At 38.3% G+C, this 16313-nt stretch overlaps 1 long non-coding RNA gene across 1 annotated transcript; it reads left to right on the top strand.

Annotated features, from left to right (window-relative positions):
• The first annotated feature begins 7370 nt into the window (after nucleotides 1-7370).
• LOC116850348 lies at nucleotides 7371-11160 on the top strand. Its single transcript, XR_004379317.1, has 9 exons — nucleotides 7371-7467; nucleotides 7549-7687; nucleotides 7958-8045; nucleotides 8123-9209; nucleotides 9443-9661; nucleotides 9753-9908; nucleotides 10130-10393; nucleotides 10497-10679; nucleotides 10758-11160. It is a non-coding gene; the product is annotated as an uncharacterized LOC116850348 (long non-coding RNA).
• Nucleotides 11161-16313: the final 5153 nt, after the last annotated feature.

The raw sequence follows: 16313 nt of genomic DNA, 5'->3' as shown, positions 1-16313 counted from the left end.
TGTACCTTTAGGGGTTTTTGGTAATCGCTGATTACGAATCCAAAGCCAGATTTTCAAAATTTAAAATGGCGGATCCAATATGGCGGACGAATTTTAGAAAATTATAGTATTTGTATGAAACCTAGTATCTACTGTTTTTTGGTTCGCTGATTATGAATCTGATCTCAGATTATCGAAATTCAAAATGATGGATCCAAAATGGTGGACAAACATGTTAAAAAGTGGATAAAATATCATGAAAATCATTACTCGGCGGTTTTTAGAATCGTTAATTACGAATCAAATATTAAATTTTCAAAATTCAAAATGTTTGATCCAATACAGAAAACCAAGAAATAAAAGAATGTGTTTTAGGTCTTCAAAATTAATTGGCGGAAATCTTTTTGGCAGCTGATTACGAATCTAAAATCAAGAGTAAATTTTTTGATCCAATGTAGTGTGCCAAACATGTAAAAAATGAGTCTTTTCAAAAAGTAGAAAATATTCTCTCGCTAAAATCTCGTTTTAGCGTTACCCAGAGCTAACGATGCTAATTTTAAAAATTTGATCAGCGATCCAAAAAACACTAGATACTAGGTTTCATACAAATACTATAATTTTTTAAAATTCGCCCGCCATATTGGATCCGCCATTTTAAATTTTGAAACTCTGATTCCGGATTCGTAATTAGCGACCCAAGAAACTATTAAATACTAAGTTTCATAGAAATCTGATAATATTTTTAAAATTCGTCCGTCATATTGAATCCGCCATTTTGAATTTTGAAAATCTGACTCCGGATTTGTAATGAGCGACCCCAAAAACCTCTTAGACCTTATTTTCAGCTTATTAATTATTGTTGGTTAGTCACAATTACATTTATTGTATAAAAAGCAATATTTTTGTAGTTTGTTTATTTATAAAATACATTTCTTCAACAATAAGAATGTTTTCAAAATTTTTTAATGACAACTGATATTCTACATAACTGATAATATGCTTTTTACTGTACAGATGTGTTAAAAACTATGTAAAAAATATAAAAAACTAAGAGCAAAAAAGTGTCCAATATACGGTACACTATGCCAGAAAGGGTTAAGGGACGCCGCACACGAATTGATATAACAGTAACGTACCGTAAGAATTGACCAATCACTTTGAGTATCATCGAACCGTAAGGTCGCCATTTGTGAATACTCGATTGTAATTGGTCCATTTTTACGGTAAGTTTTACGTTACTGTTATGTCAATTCGTGTGCGGCGCCCCTTAACCCTTGGGAATCTGACCTCAGATTGTCGAAATTCAAAATGGCTCGCAATCGCAAGATCGCAAGGAAATTGACCAATCATAATTGATTATTCTTCGATCGCAAGAAGAACAATTGACTATGATTAATCAATTTCTTTGCGACCTTGCGATTTGCGACTAATGTAGAATGAGTTTTATGTCGTTATACAAGAATGTGTGCTTTCCGCTTAAATATCTTATATTTTATCTTTATATATGTAATTTATATACTGTCTCTCTTACTATTCGTTTTATAAACCGATTTTATCTTTTTTTTTTACAAAAGTAACGGAAAGTAACGATTTTTTATCGTTACTTTTCAAATAACGGTAACGCGTTACTTTTTAGAATCAGTAACGAGTAACGGTAACGAGTTACTTTTTACCGCAAGTAACGGTAAAGGTAACGCGTTACTTTTAAAAAGTAACGTTCCCAATCCTGATAATCACGCTATCCTTCTCATATTTCTTGCATATACAGAACTTATATAAATGTGTGTTGCTTTGTTTTATCACATTTAAAAACCTAACCATATATGTGTAGAAGTCTTTCTGCAAACTTTTTCGATATTCTTAAGTTTCCAAATGCAAATGCGAAGATAGAGCAATGTTCTTCAAAATTTTTCTGCTTGAAGCATCCACACTTTCGGTATATACAAGCTGTAAAACTTTTGGATTAGACAAATATTACGCTGACAGCTTGAAATTTTACATTAAAAATTTTTTGTTCGTTTTCGTCACATATCAAGCAATGCTCCTATTTATTTTTGCACGTATTTTTATTGCGTAAAAACATTTGTAATTCTGTGTAACTAATACAACGTAAACTTTGCAGAAAAATGTCAGTGTTCTGTTGGTAAAGTTTTTAATTTCAGCATCCCCTTAAGGGGATGCTGAAGTGGACGACAAACTCGCTAAGCATCGATAACGTAGAAGCAATCATCAAAAAGTAGAAAACATCATTTACCGACGATACTGATTTCATGTATATATAGATACATATAGATATTAAGTAAAAGCGATCGTCAAATAGGAGCTAACATGATGCCGCTATGATATAAATACGTGAATGTGCAAGTGTGTTATGTTGTCATTTCAATTTTCTTGCACATAAACGATATGTAAATGTGAATGCCGATATACACATTCTCTCCGAAATAGGCTTTCGCCGTTTTTCTGATGAATTCTTGAAACCGCTTGTCTATTAGGTGAATCAAAGAAAGAGTTTTTTTGAGAAGTGTGTTGTACGTATAATTTACGAACATTGTTTTGAAAAAAATGTTATCTAATATGTGAGCTTTATTATTTTAAATGGAAATTTGAGATATTATTTTTGTTACGCATTGAGCAATGTTTCACTATATTTTCGCGCGTAATTTTACCATATAAATTGGAGTAGTAAGTGCGCTGTAATTTTTGCAAAAAAAAATCAGTGTCACAATAACAATAGTTCCACATCATTTTCATCTCTGATTGAGGAATGCTGTATTTCATTTTCGCATGTACTTTCACCATACAAATGCATTTCTAATTCGGTTAAGTCAATGCAAAGTAATATTTGTAGAAAAATGTCCTTGACATGACACCGACTCCCTTTGCAAAACTTTCGTGGTGCTGATTGTACCAAATCAAAAATCCTTTTGCATGGTGAAAATGCATGCGAAAATAAAGCGGTGCATTCCTCAATAAGAAACGAAAACCATAAGGAACAGCTACTGTCATGATACCGAATCCTTCTGCAAAGATTACTTCTTTCTACCTGCATCGAATTAAAAGCTCTTTTGCATAGTAAAAGTACGTGCAAAAATGAAATATAGCATTCTTCACTCGGGGATGAAAACGATGTGGAACTATTGCCATCGCGACACTGATTTCCTTTTGTAAAAATTACAGCGCAATTACTGCTCCAATTTATATGATAAAAATATGTGCGAAAATATATAATAATAGTGAAACATTGCTCAGAGCGAAACGAAAATGATGTTTCATATTTCCATTGCAATATAGAAAGCTCAAATATTAGATAACATATTCTTCAAAACAATATTCATAAACTACACTTATGCATACAACACACTTCTCTAAAAAACTCTTTCTTTGATTTACAAGCGGTTTCAAGAATTCATCAAAAAAGCGGCGAAAGCCTATTTCGATGATATATGAAAAAATACTGCGAGGCAATGGTAGCGTGACATATTGACGATTATCAAATGTAACATTTTGACGATCGTCTTCGTTACTTATAAATACTTATATACATATTACAAATATGTTTAAAAATTTCAAATAGATTTTTTCTTATCATTTTCATCTCGTATTGAAGAACGCTCTGCTTCATTTTCGCACGTACTTTTACCATGCAAAAAGGTTTTTAATTCAGCGCAAGTAGAAAGAAGTAATCTTTGCTGAAGAATTCGATGTCATGATAGTAATTGTTCCTTATCGTTTTCGTCTCATATTGGGCAATGCTTCGCTTTATTTTCGCACGTACTTTTACTATGCAAAAGGGTTTTTAATTTGGCACAGGTAGAAGGAAGTAATCTTTGCAATAGTATTCGGTATCATGATTGTAACTGTATTTTATCGTTTTTGTCTCATATTGAGGAATGCTCCGCTTTATTTTTGCACGTACTTTCACCATCTAAAAGGATTTTTAATTCAGTGTAACATAATCTTTGCAGAAATATAATTTTGCTTAGAATTCTACTCAGATATATATATTTACATGTATATGTATATTGTGCCGCGACATTGCGATAAACAGTTGCATGGGCGCGCTGACGAAAGAATATACATATATATATATACACAATATATACATACATAATACATACAATATATACATAAGCTGAATATTCTGACGTTGTGAAATATGCGAAGAAACTACAGCTTCCAATGGAAACTTTGAACTAATTTTCTGCTCTACTTTATCATATTTGTTGGAATATCTAACCGCATATTGTCTAAAATTTTTCTGCAAACTTTTCGTATCTTGTTTGGCATCTAAACTAAATTCTGAAAATATAATAATGATCGTTGAAATTTTTTTTTATTAGAGCATCCACAGTTTCGCTATATGCAATCTGCGGAATTTTTGTATTAAACAAATATTGCGCTAAATACAGCTCAAAATTTTATATTAAAAATATTTTTTTATTTTCGTCACATATTAAGCAATGTTCCAATTTATTTCTGCATGTACTTTTGTTGTGCAAAAGCGTTTATAATTCTGTGCAAGCAGCAATACGTAAACTTTGCAGAAAAAAGTCAGTGTTGCGTCGGTAAAGTTTTCATGTCCAGCATCCCCTTAAGGAGATGCTGAAGCTGAAAACTTTACCGACAGAATACTTGAGAATATCGAAAAAGTTTGCAGAAAGATGTTTACACATATATGGTTAGCTTTTCCGTTGAACATGGTAAAACAAAGCAACACACATTCATGTAAGTTCTGTATATACAAGAAATACGAAAAGAATAGCGTGATTATCTTAGTGATGATTGTCTCTGCATTATCGACATTGTTCAAATTCGTCATCGACTCCAGCACACACATCCCCTTAAGTGTTAAAACATCTATTATCTCTTGAACTGTTAAAGATCTTGAAAGATATTGAGAAATATTGGGATTTACATTGACGATGAAATAAACTAGACGAAGAAGCTACTAATTTGCCGAATTAGTTTTTGTAGAATTTTTATTTGCAGAGATTTTAACTCCAACGTTGATTTATTAAATGAGATATGTTTTTTTTCTATACAATACATCAAAGTTGGACAAAAGTTGGTTTTGCGACAATTATTTATTCAAATGTAATAAATCTTATATCATTGAATTTATCTTATCCTCACAGCACATTAATATTGCCATGAGGTTACAACAACCTTAAATTGTAAGATGGTAACATTACACGAAGGTTAATAAACCTGTCACGGGAGCGTTCCGATTGACCACGGTATGATTGGACATAACCAATCGATGATAAGAATTATCTAGTGAATTACTAAGTCGAACCAATTATTACAATCTATGTCCAATCGTACCGTGGTCAATCGAAACCCACTCACCTGTCACTAACCTTCTAATAAGATGAAAATATTCGTCCATGCTCATTCCATTAACATTATAGAAACCTTATACGGAACATTATATTAAAGTTAATATAATATGCCTAGAATCTTTCAATATTTTTAATAAGAGATTCTTAATAAAGAAATATTATTTATATTCATCTTAGTCAATTTATATTGATTTTAAATAAAATTTAGCTCTTTTATTTAATTTCTCATTATTTTCACATCTGAAAATTTATTCAATATGAAAGATAAATTCCTTCGTTTTAACTAGACTAATTCTCTTTCTTAAATTTCTACCCGATTTCCTCTCTTCGTTGTAAATATCCCTAACCGTCCCAACGACCTTCAACGATTCGAACTGCCGGACTAAGGACTTTCTGGGAACATTAATAAAGAGATAATTCCAATGTCTCTGGACAAATCACCAAGCGTTTATTCTGTTCTACAAATATATAAAGCGTTTCTCGCGATTTATACTATGACTTCGTACCGAAATACCGCCTATTATCTAACGACTCTTCCGACTCTTAATCGACTTTTCGACGACTCTCTCAATCGACTTCTCGATTTCCCCGCGCCCATGAGAGTGTGTCTTTCTCTCGTCTCGAATCGCTTTTTAGCTTCTTCTTCCGGATCTCTAGAAGCTTCTCGATGTTTCCCGAATCGGTCTCGTTTCCGATCCTGCGCCCTTTGTGCTATCGAACTTGCGCGCACTCTCCACGATACTATCGATATCGGTTGCTCGCGTAATCGATAGAAGGGCGCTACCGCTCCCGGCTGCTGGCGCCACCACGCGGCGCTCCTATTCGTAATCTTTCAGCTCGGCCCTCCTGACCTAACTTCGTCTCGAAGTTATAGCAATCAGCATTTCCGGAGTGATATCTCTTTCTTTGTTTTTTCCCAGTTACTCCTTTGAGAGATCGTCAGTCGTCTGTCACCGCGCGCACTTACAGGTAATTATACTTATAACTAACGCTCTTACATCTACCCATCACCTCATTTGTTAAATCTACGCGTATTATGTGATGTGTTTCATACCGGATTTTTTTTTCTCTATTGGTTCCATAGCTTGAGCCGGTCGCACGAAAGGATTGTGTCAAGCGGCTTTTGTGTTATGTTAAACCCTGGTATGTCGCAAATCACATAACGATTGTTTCCCAGTGCCTTCTTAACTATGTAAGGCCCTAAATAACTCGGTTTTAATTTAGCGCTTTCACCGGGTTTCAACCGCGTGTTCCTAATCACGACATAATCTCCCTCTTTATATCGCGATACTTTTCTGTGTCTTGTGTCATTGTATTTTTTATTATATACGCGCAACATCTCAGTCGCCCTACGTGCCGTTTCTCTAGCGGTTTCCCGTTCTTTTTCAAGATCACTGTCGATTTCTGCTAGCGCCTTTACAAAATCAGCTAGTTTCCGGTCTGAGTGGTTCCGCTGTTCAAAACCGAGGAGCAATTTCGACGGACTGGCTTTTGTCACCGAATGGTATGTATTATTTATTACGTATTGGATTAAATCGAGTTTACTTTTCCATTCGTTCGCTCCATCCATACATTTAATCATAGATGATTTTAAAAAGAGGTTGACGCGTTCGACCATTCCGTTAGCCCATGGGGCTGCTACCGCCCTAAGCTACCATTCGTTGTTTAACTTTATTGTTACTGAGAAAGGCAGTAAATTCTTTCGAGGAAAATGCTGTTCCTCTATCCGACACGATTTCTAACGGTTTACCAAATGTCGCGAAAATACCCATCAGATGAGTAATGACTTCACGCGAAGTCGTTGACCTGGTCGGGCGCAACCACGCAAACCTCGTAAAGGCATCGACAATCACTAACACGTGTTTATAGCCATCCTCCGCGTTCGGCAACGGACCGAAATGATCGAGATGGATAACTTCCATCGGCACGGTCGATGAGAGATAAAGACTCGTTTCCTTTTCGAACCTATTAACTCCTTCATCTGCCATAAGACAAGTGAGACAATTCTTTATATATTCGGATATTTTTCTACGCATGTGAGGGAACCAAAAATTCTGACTGACGCCTTGAAAAGTTTTTTCCGACCCGCAGTGCGCCATTTCATCGTGATGAGCGCGGATCACATTCGTTTCCATTGACTCGGGTATTACAAATTTCTTTTCATTATTTGCACATTTGCGATAAACTAATCCGTTTATTAATGAAAATTTCTCACTGTCTCTAGATTCTAGTTTTCGACTAATTCTTTGGATGGCAGTGTCCGTGAGCTGTCGGAATTCCAACTCTCGTTCCAACGGCAGCTCATTGACATAACTCGCAACTCTACTGAGCGCATCTACATGCGCCATCCTATTACCTGAACGGTGAGTTACCTTGAAGTGATAACTTTGTAAGGTGAGCGTCCACCTCGCGACACGCGGATTCAGGTTCGCTTTGTTAACCGCGTACACTAACGCGTTGCAATCGGTTACTACCTCGAAGAATATACCGGCAAAATAAACGTGAAATCGCTCTATCGCTCGTACAATCGCTAGCATTTCCAGTTCGAAGCTGTGATAATTACATTCCGCTTTATTGGTTGTTTGACTAAAATAAGCCACAGGGCGCCACGCACCACCCTTCTGTTTTTGTAGTAAGATTGCCCCAAGACCCAAGCTGCTCGCATCCGTATGCAGCTCCGTGTCAGCGGTAGGGTCATATAAAGCAAGAACCGGCGAGGAGGTAAGCTCCTTTTTTAACAATTTAAACGACTCGATACAATTTTCATTAAAATTAAATTTAGTTTCTTTTCTCAATAGGTTTTGCAAAGGTTTTGCTTTCAAAGCAAAATGTTCTATGAATTTGCGAAAATAACTAGCTAACCCCAGGAAGTGTTGCACCTCGTGAATATTCGAAGGTCTTTTAAAATTCTCGATTGCCTCCGTATGTCGCAGACTCAAAGTTATCACATTTGCCGAAATTACATACCCCAAAAATTCTACTTCTCTTTTCAAAAATTGGCATTTCTTGTAATTCACTTCGAAATTATATTTTTTTAACGTACGCAATACTTCGCTAAGAGTTTCTAAATTCGCTTCAACAGTTTCAGACGGATTAAAACGTCGTCTATATAAATTAATATTTTATCGGCTCGAATGAGTGGCTCTAAAATTTGTATCACCCGTTTTTGAAATTCAGCCGGCACTTCTGAGTATCCGAACGGTAGTTGCGTGTATTCATATTGTCCGTCTGGAGTCGCAAACGAAAAATATTGCATCGACTCTTCGTGCACCTTAATCTGGTGAAAACCATCTTTAAGATCTAACAGAGTGAACACCGATTTATTTGATAAACGCGACAAGCAGTCTTCGATGATTGGAAACGGATATCTCTGCTTGATCACTCGACTGTTCAATGGTCTTAGGTCTACGCAAAGTCTAATTTGACCGCTTCTCTTTCTCACCGGGATCACTCTAGCGCAATACGGCGAAATACTCGGCCGAATAATTCCTCTCTTTAACAAATCATCGACAATATCTCGAATTTGTAGGCGTTCCATATACGCGAAACGTCGAGGCGCATAAGCATAAACCGACTCATCCTTTAGATGCACTCGAACTACATATCCGTCATCTATCGTTTCAATCTTTTCTTTTTCTATCTCTAAGACTAGATCTATCAACTTGTTCTTCGCCTCAAATCCGAAATCCGCCGATTGTTCAGACAATATTTGTTGCAAATTCTCTACCGCGTCCTCCGTGACATTGAGTGGTAGATACTCGAATAGATTCACGCTGCACTGATCAGATTCGTCTGACGGCTCACAATACCTGTACACCACGATGAGCCGCTGCTCTTTAATAAATTCACGCCCGAGGATTAACTCTCCGTCGAACGGTTCATCAAGTACGTATAAACGAACTGCAAATATCTTACTTGGCAATTGTTTTACAACTAACTCGACTGAAACGACTCCGATTACATTTAACAGCTCCTGACTCAAATTAATTAATCTCTTATTAGAGGACTTTAACTCGCCTTTATACGGTTTTATTTGGCTCTCATAAACACTACGCTTTACGAACGACACCGGGCTACCCGTATCTATTAATGCTAAAATATTACATTCTCTCTTACAGATGGCAGACACTTCCACAAACGGTCTCGTAAGCTCCAACCTCGGACTGTCCTCCTCGGCGACGACGGCTACCGTATCCTCCGACGTTGACTCTCCGCGTACAAGCGCTGCTACCTGAGAGGCCACAGGTCGAGGCGACGAAGTTGCCCTCCCATTGCTCCGGTTCTTAAGGGCCGGACAATCGAATTGCCTGTGCCCTCTCATCTTGCAGTAGAAACAGGTGGGCTCCTTTCTGCATTCACGGTGGGAATGTGCACGGTCCCCACAATTTCGACAACCGTTATCGCGCACTTTTCCTTGATTTTTCACAGATACTGGTCTTTGATCGATGTCGGCACAGCCCTCAGTGATGCTTCTCATCCTGGCTAAGAAACCGTCCACCGTATCATTCGCCACTGTAAGGGCAATCGCCCTTAACGCCGGTTGTGATATTCCGCCAATCAGCAGATGGATAGCATCTTTCACAGGTAAATCTAAATTACTTATCGCTGTCATCTTTGCAATAGCATATTGATCAAATGATTCTCTTTGTGAGTTCCACTTGCGTGCCTCTATTTTCTGCATCGCCTTATAAAACGGTACTTTTCTTTCGAAAATTTTAATCAATTCTCGGCGCAGATCACGCCACGATTCATAGAACCTGACTGAATCCCATACCATTGTTTTGCATCCTTGATCAACTTACTAGATGCAGCTAACAAGGTCATCCCGTCCGAGGCGCCGTGTATAAGCGCGACCCTGTCTACTCTCCGGACCCATACGACCACGTTTTCGTCTTCTGCTCCGCCGAACTCTGGAATCTGAGAGGCAAGCCACTGAATTGCACTACCCGACGACATCCCGCCTACTTCACTCAACTGGCCTATCCGCACTTCCCTCGGAGATGGCCCACGCTGTTCTGGCACTGTGCTCGATGACGATGTGCCCGAACATGTTCTCGACGATTCCTCCGGTGGGTCTATATTGCCCGCCGTCTGAATCTGGAGGCTCGTCTCAACTCCACTATTCTTAGTGACTTGTTGCATTAATTGTAACATAAAATGTTGCTGTTGTAGCATAATCTCTTGATTTTGGCGCGCCAGCGTCGTGGAGATCTCCGTCAGCGCCTGACGAAACGTAGCCGCAGTCAACGGCTCTGAATCCTGCTCTTTAGCCCTAGTCGGCGCTCCCGACAAGCCAACTTCAGCAGCCGTTCCCGGCATCTCCGTCAACGGACTCGTACGCTCCGTTCTCTCTTGGTACGTAAGAATAGCATCCATTACTGCTTCTCTATTATTCGACACCGTCAATTGTAACCGACGCGCTTCTTTTTGCAGATTTTCTAAAGAGGCCTTATCTAATTCCTCACGACTCAACATGGCACGTGTCTTCGGCATGGCCCGACGCGACCGAACTTACGACACCCGTCCTAGTACACTTCTTGACTCGACACTATCCGAAACGCACGAAGTCCTGATCCCACTTCTGATGTTGAAAGATAAATTCCTTCGTTTTAACTAGACTAATTCTCTTTCTTAAATTTCTACCCGATTTCCTCTCTTCGTTGTAAATATCCCTAATCGTCCCGATGACCTTCAACGATTCGAACTGCTGGACTAAGGACTTTCTGGGAACATTAATAAAGAGATAATTCCAATGTCTCTGGACAAATCACCAAGCGTTTATTCTGTTCTACAAATATATAAAGCGTTTCTCGCGATTTATACTATGACTTCGTACCGAAATACCGCCTATTATCTAACGACTCTTCCGACTCTTAATCGACTTTTCGACGACTCTCTCAATCGATTTCTCGATTTCCCCGCGCCCGTGAGAGTGTGTCTTTCTCTCGTCTCGAATCGCTTTTTAGCTTCTTCTTCTGGATCTCTAGAAGCTTCTCGATGTTTCCCGAATCGGTCTCGTTTCCGATCCTGCGCCCTTTGTGCTATCGAACTTGCGCGCGCTCTCCACGATACTATCGATATCGGTTGCTCGCGTAATCGATAGTCGAAGGGCGCTACCGCTCCCGGCTGCTGGCGTCACCACGCGGCGCTCCTATTCGTAATCTTTCAAATACTAGTCGGACGCGAACTCGAGACCTCAGATACTTCTAAGTTCCTAGTCCGCTATTTCTTCAACTGATACTAAGGCCGGTATTCATAGTCCGATCTTATGTTTAAGATTATCTTAAGTACTGTCTTAAGATGTCATGAATCAATCACAGAATATTCGCATCTTAAGACATTACTTAAGACGGTCTTGAAATAAGATTCGACTATAAATACCTAAGGCGGTTTTTTATTATCCCCATATGCAGCCGAAACAGTAATTATAATTTTCTTATAATATTATTTAATACAACTACAAAAATAAACTATGTAGTCCAAATATTTCATATAATAAAAGAAAACTCAGAGATATACATAAAACTAAAGTATTTGAAGCGGCTATTGAATACAACCTAGAGTTAATTTTATTATTAATATTTTAATTTAATTTAGTTATATTTGCTTTCTTAATAAAAAAAATTTGTATATATAATTAAGTAATTATTAATAAACTATATTTAAATTGTGTAATATTTTTAAGATACACAGAAAGTGGAGTAATTACATTAAGTTTGCTGATATATTAAATATTATATTAACTTCATGACAATATTATAATGTAAGGTTATCTTATAAGGTTAATGGCAGATTGCAGTAATATGCTCATTAAAATGGATAAGCTTGTAACCTACCCATAACCTTACTACAATGTTCTGTGCTGTGAAAGTACAATCATTTTGATATATTGTATAGAAAAAGATATAGATTTATTTTATAGATTTATATAGATTTAAAAATCTAAGTTAGAGTTAGTACCTCTGCAAATAAAAATTCTACAAAAAACTGCAATTTGGCAAATTTATAGGATTAAAAACCGCATTTCAATATCTTTAACGGTTTAGAAGGTAACAAATATGTTCGCATTTAAATGGACTACTCTGTATATTTCGTGTATATGAATTGGATATACATTACACAATAAATACACACACACGCACGCACGCACGCACGCATGCACGTACGCATATACAGGGTGTCCCGCATAAAACGTCCAAGAAAAAAAATATGTAGAACAGGTAAAAGTGAACAAATATTGTAGAAGTTATTTTTCAAATAACCACGTAAAATTTCGAGATATTAATTAAAATAGTTGGGCTAATTTGAGCGCGGCGACACAGCAGGCGGGACATACGACTCGCCGCGACCGGTGGAGAAAATGGATAATTGCTCGTAAGCCTATCTTATAGGCAAAAGAGGTGGGCCGTTTGACATATTGAAATGGGTAGCTCCGTGTATGCGTCCGTGTACGTGTGCGCTCGTCCATTCTCTTCGCCGGCCGCGGCGAACCGTATGTCCCGCGTGCCGCGTCACGCGCTCTGATATGCTCAACTATTTTAATTAATATCTCAAAATTTTCTGTGTCCTGAGTTCTCTTTAGCGATAAATGAACCTCTGACAATGGCTCGTAAGCTCTCATGATAGCTTATGAGTCACTGTCAGAGTCTCATTTATCATTACAGGACAACTCAGAATACAGGCTCTTTCTGTGCGGATAGGGTTGGCCCCCTGATAAGCCGCATCTCGGCTTCCGCATAGTTTAATTCGGGTTTCTTTCAACCGGGGAAAGGATGCCACCGCGGTGGAACTGCCATGCGGTGGATGGCCGAACCAGTTTTCATAAAACTTTACAAATATGGCTTTTTTCAACGACATCACACAAACCACAGACTTGTGTATATTTTTGAGAGAAATTCCGAAGCGAGCGCTGAGGAGCGGAAGGGAAAACTCGTGCACGAGTCGCTCCCTGTACCTTCCCAGTACCTTCAAATGACCCCATTGCACTAGGAAGATTTTTCGGAAATGGCACCCATGCGGCGCAGGACGACGCGCCGCTACAGATAGGAGAGGAATGAGAAGAGAAGGGAGAGAAAAGCGAGGAGATACATGTGGTGTCGCTACAGGAGGTACGAGAGGAAGTAGAAGAGGAGGTGGATATGCAGTTGCGGCTTGAGGAGCAAGAGAAGGACGAGGTGGATATGGAGTTGCGACTTGAGGGGGAGGAGATGGAGAACGAGGAAGTGGTGCACGAAGAGGAGGAGGAGCAATATGAGGACTTGGAGGAGGAGGAGATTGGCGCCCTGCTTCGCACGACGCTGACGCGGGCGGGCATGTCCCGTCTCAACATTGCGTCCGACATCGACTCCGTACTGCTGTGCAGTCGAACACTGGAACCCTTCCACTGCCGAGCGTTCGCCTCCATCAAGACCGGCCATCAAGTAACAAAATGTTTGCAGAACAAATTGCTGTTATCTGGAGCAAAGAGGGGCATTCAATCTGCCACGACAATCGCTGGTCGATCTCGGTGAGAACGACGTACAACCAAATTATGGTACGAATTTCATCTCGGCGAGATCGACTATAGAGCACTGTACGTGCTCTTCCAAATGCCGGCACCGGTAGCCGGCCAGCGACGTGCAAGCACAACAGGCTTCACGCTCATTCATCAAGCGATTAATAATACGTGTCCTTCCAACGCATGCCCATCCACTGCACCACGTCGATGAATGGCGGGTGGGCGCACGTCGTGGGAATATCACGTTTACGCCGACGATTTCCCCGTCTTTGCGCGCCAAATTATCATCCTCATGAGGGGAAGATGTCTAGCTACATTATGCCTAATGTCCATCATGCGTGTATATCAATGCACGCATGGCGGACGTATGCGCAAAGATCGCGCAGAGCGATACCTGCGCAACTCTGCCGACATGGACCACCAGCACGTGGACGTTATGCAGTTGCACTGTGCCGACATGCTACACCACACGTACGATACGCTGCTGGTCTATGTCGGCCCTCGGCGTACGTCCCCCACAATACTTTGGGAGGGCGCACGAAAATTTTTAGAGTGGCCTTTTTGGCCAAATACGGATATTTCGGGCGGTACGTTTCGCCACCACCCGAACCTGCCACCGGTTGCTGCCGCGTTACGTATGTCCAGACGTATAAGGGCCAGCGCACGAACATTGCCGTAGTTCCTCACGCCACCTTACGTGACAATTTTACGTTACGTGAGACGTAAGCTGAACGTACGGCAACGCACGAAAATGTTACGTTACGTTACGAAAGAATATATACAGGATGTTGAAAAAAAGGGTCATATATTTTGATAGCAGGTAGTATTGATCAAAACAAGAAGAAAAGTTCTAATTAACATGAGTCATAAGACTAATATCTTCTAAGATACAAGCTATTTTGTTATTTGAGCTCTTTGTCATTTTCTTATTAGTCGTGTCATCTTTAGAATTTAATGAACAAAAGAGTAGGGGAGAGTGAGGAGCAATGGGGATATCTTTTTTCTAAGTGCCTTAAAAAATAAAAAATTAACAAAGAGAGATAAAGAAACAATTTTTATTTTAATATGAAATGTAATCATTTATCTTCCATAAAAAAACTGAAGTAAAGAAACTGAATGTATAACAAAATAAAAACTCTTTTTTTACAAAAAAACAAAAAATTTTAATGCTGACTCAGCATTAGAGGAGGTGCTCTATGTGATTGCCATTCACTCCCACGTATGTTTCAGCCCTACGTCTTAGAGAATCACGCACTCTTTTAAATCACGCACTCTCACTTCATTTCTCTCTCCTGATATTTACGTTTAGTTCGCAATAGATACTACAAGTCAAACGACATTGCGTAGGCCTTAACGAATGTGAGCAGCCCTAGTAAACAAAAGAGTGTTTAATTTTTTATTTTTTAAGGTACCTAGAAAAAAGATATCCCCATTGTACCTCACTCTCCCCTACTCTTTTGTTCATTAAATTCTAAAGATGACATGACTAATAAGAAAATAGAGCTCAAATAACAAAATAGCTTGTATCTTAGAAGATATTAGTCTTAGGACCCATGTTAATTAGACCTTTTCTTCTTGTTTTGATCAATACTACCTGCTATCAAAATATGTGACCCTTTTTTTCAACACCCTGTATATTCTTTCGTAACGTAACGTAACGTTTTCGTGCGTTGCCGTACGTTCAGCTCACGTCTTACGTAATGTAAGGTTATCACGTAAGATGACGTAAGGAACTACAGCATTGTAGAGACCCTATAGTAAGAGTCTGGACAGTCTTGTCTTGTATTCTATTGGTGTCGACAAAATATGGCGGAACCAATAAGGTATTCGGAAATTATATTGGATGCGCGGTATTATTCAACTAGTAAGAATAGAAGAATTGATTAAAATAAGAAAACAAATTTGATTTTAACAGTTTTATTTACATAAAAATGCAATACAAAATAATATAATGTTATTTAATAGTAGAATGCATCGCCATAGTTTTACTACTGAAAATTTTATTTTTTAATCGCCCTTTCTTGCAATCAATTTTTATGCGAAAACTAATAAAGCGTTTCATTATTTTATTGAACAAATTACAACAAGTTCCCAGCGTATCACAACGTATGTTAGCCATCTTTTCTGTTAAAACTGTTATTAAATTATAATTTTTATTCTTAATATAAGGTAGATATCTTCTTATAATAACTTCCATCTCATAAAAGTAAGTTGTTGTGTTAACAAAAAATAATGTTTGTCATCTAAAACACTTAAAATATACTAATTTCGAATATTTAATATTGGCATTAAATGTTTTTGATCCAGCTGAAGCAATACAAGTTTTACAAACTGTGGGCAACTTAAAAATTTTATGAATAATGTAACTAGCAAGAGAATATAATACATTTAAGTACATTTAGCGGCTGAACAAGAAAATTTCACGTTCAAATTACCACCAAAATTAGATAGTCAAATTATTACTATTACTAATTTTAACAAAATGAGAGTTA

This window comes from Odontomachus brunneus, unplaced genomic scaffold, assembly GCF_010583005.1.
Source record: "Odontomachus brunneus isolate Ranch 3 - 2012 unplaced genomic scaffold, Obru_v1 Obru_scaffold_143, whole genome shotgun sequence".
NCBI lineage: Eukaryota > Metazoa > Arthropoda > Insecta > Hymenoptera > Formicidae > Odontomachus > Odontomachus brunneus.
This window is presented reverse-complemented; position numbering and strand designations above follow the sequence as displayed.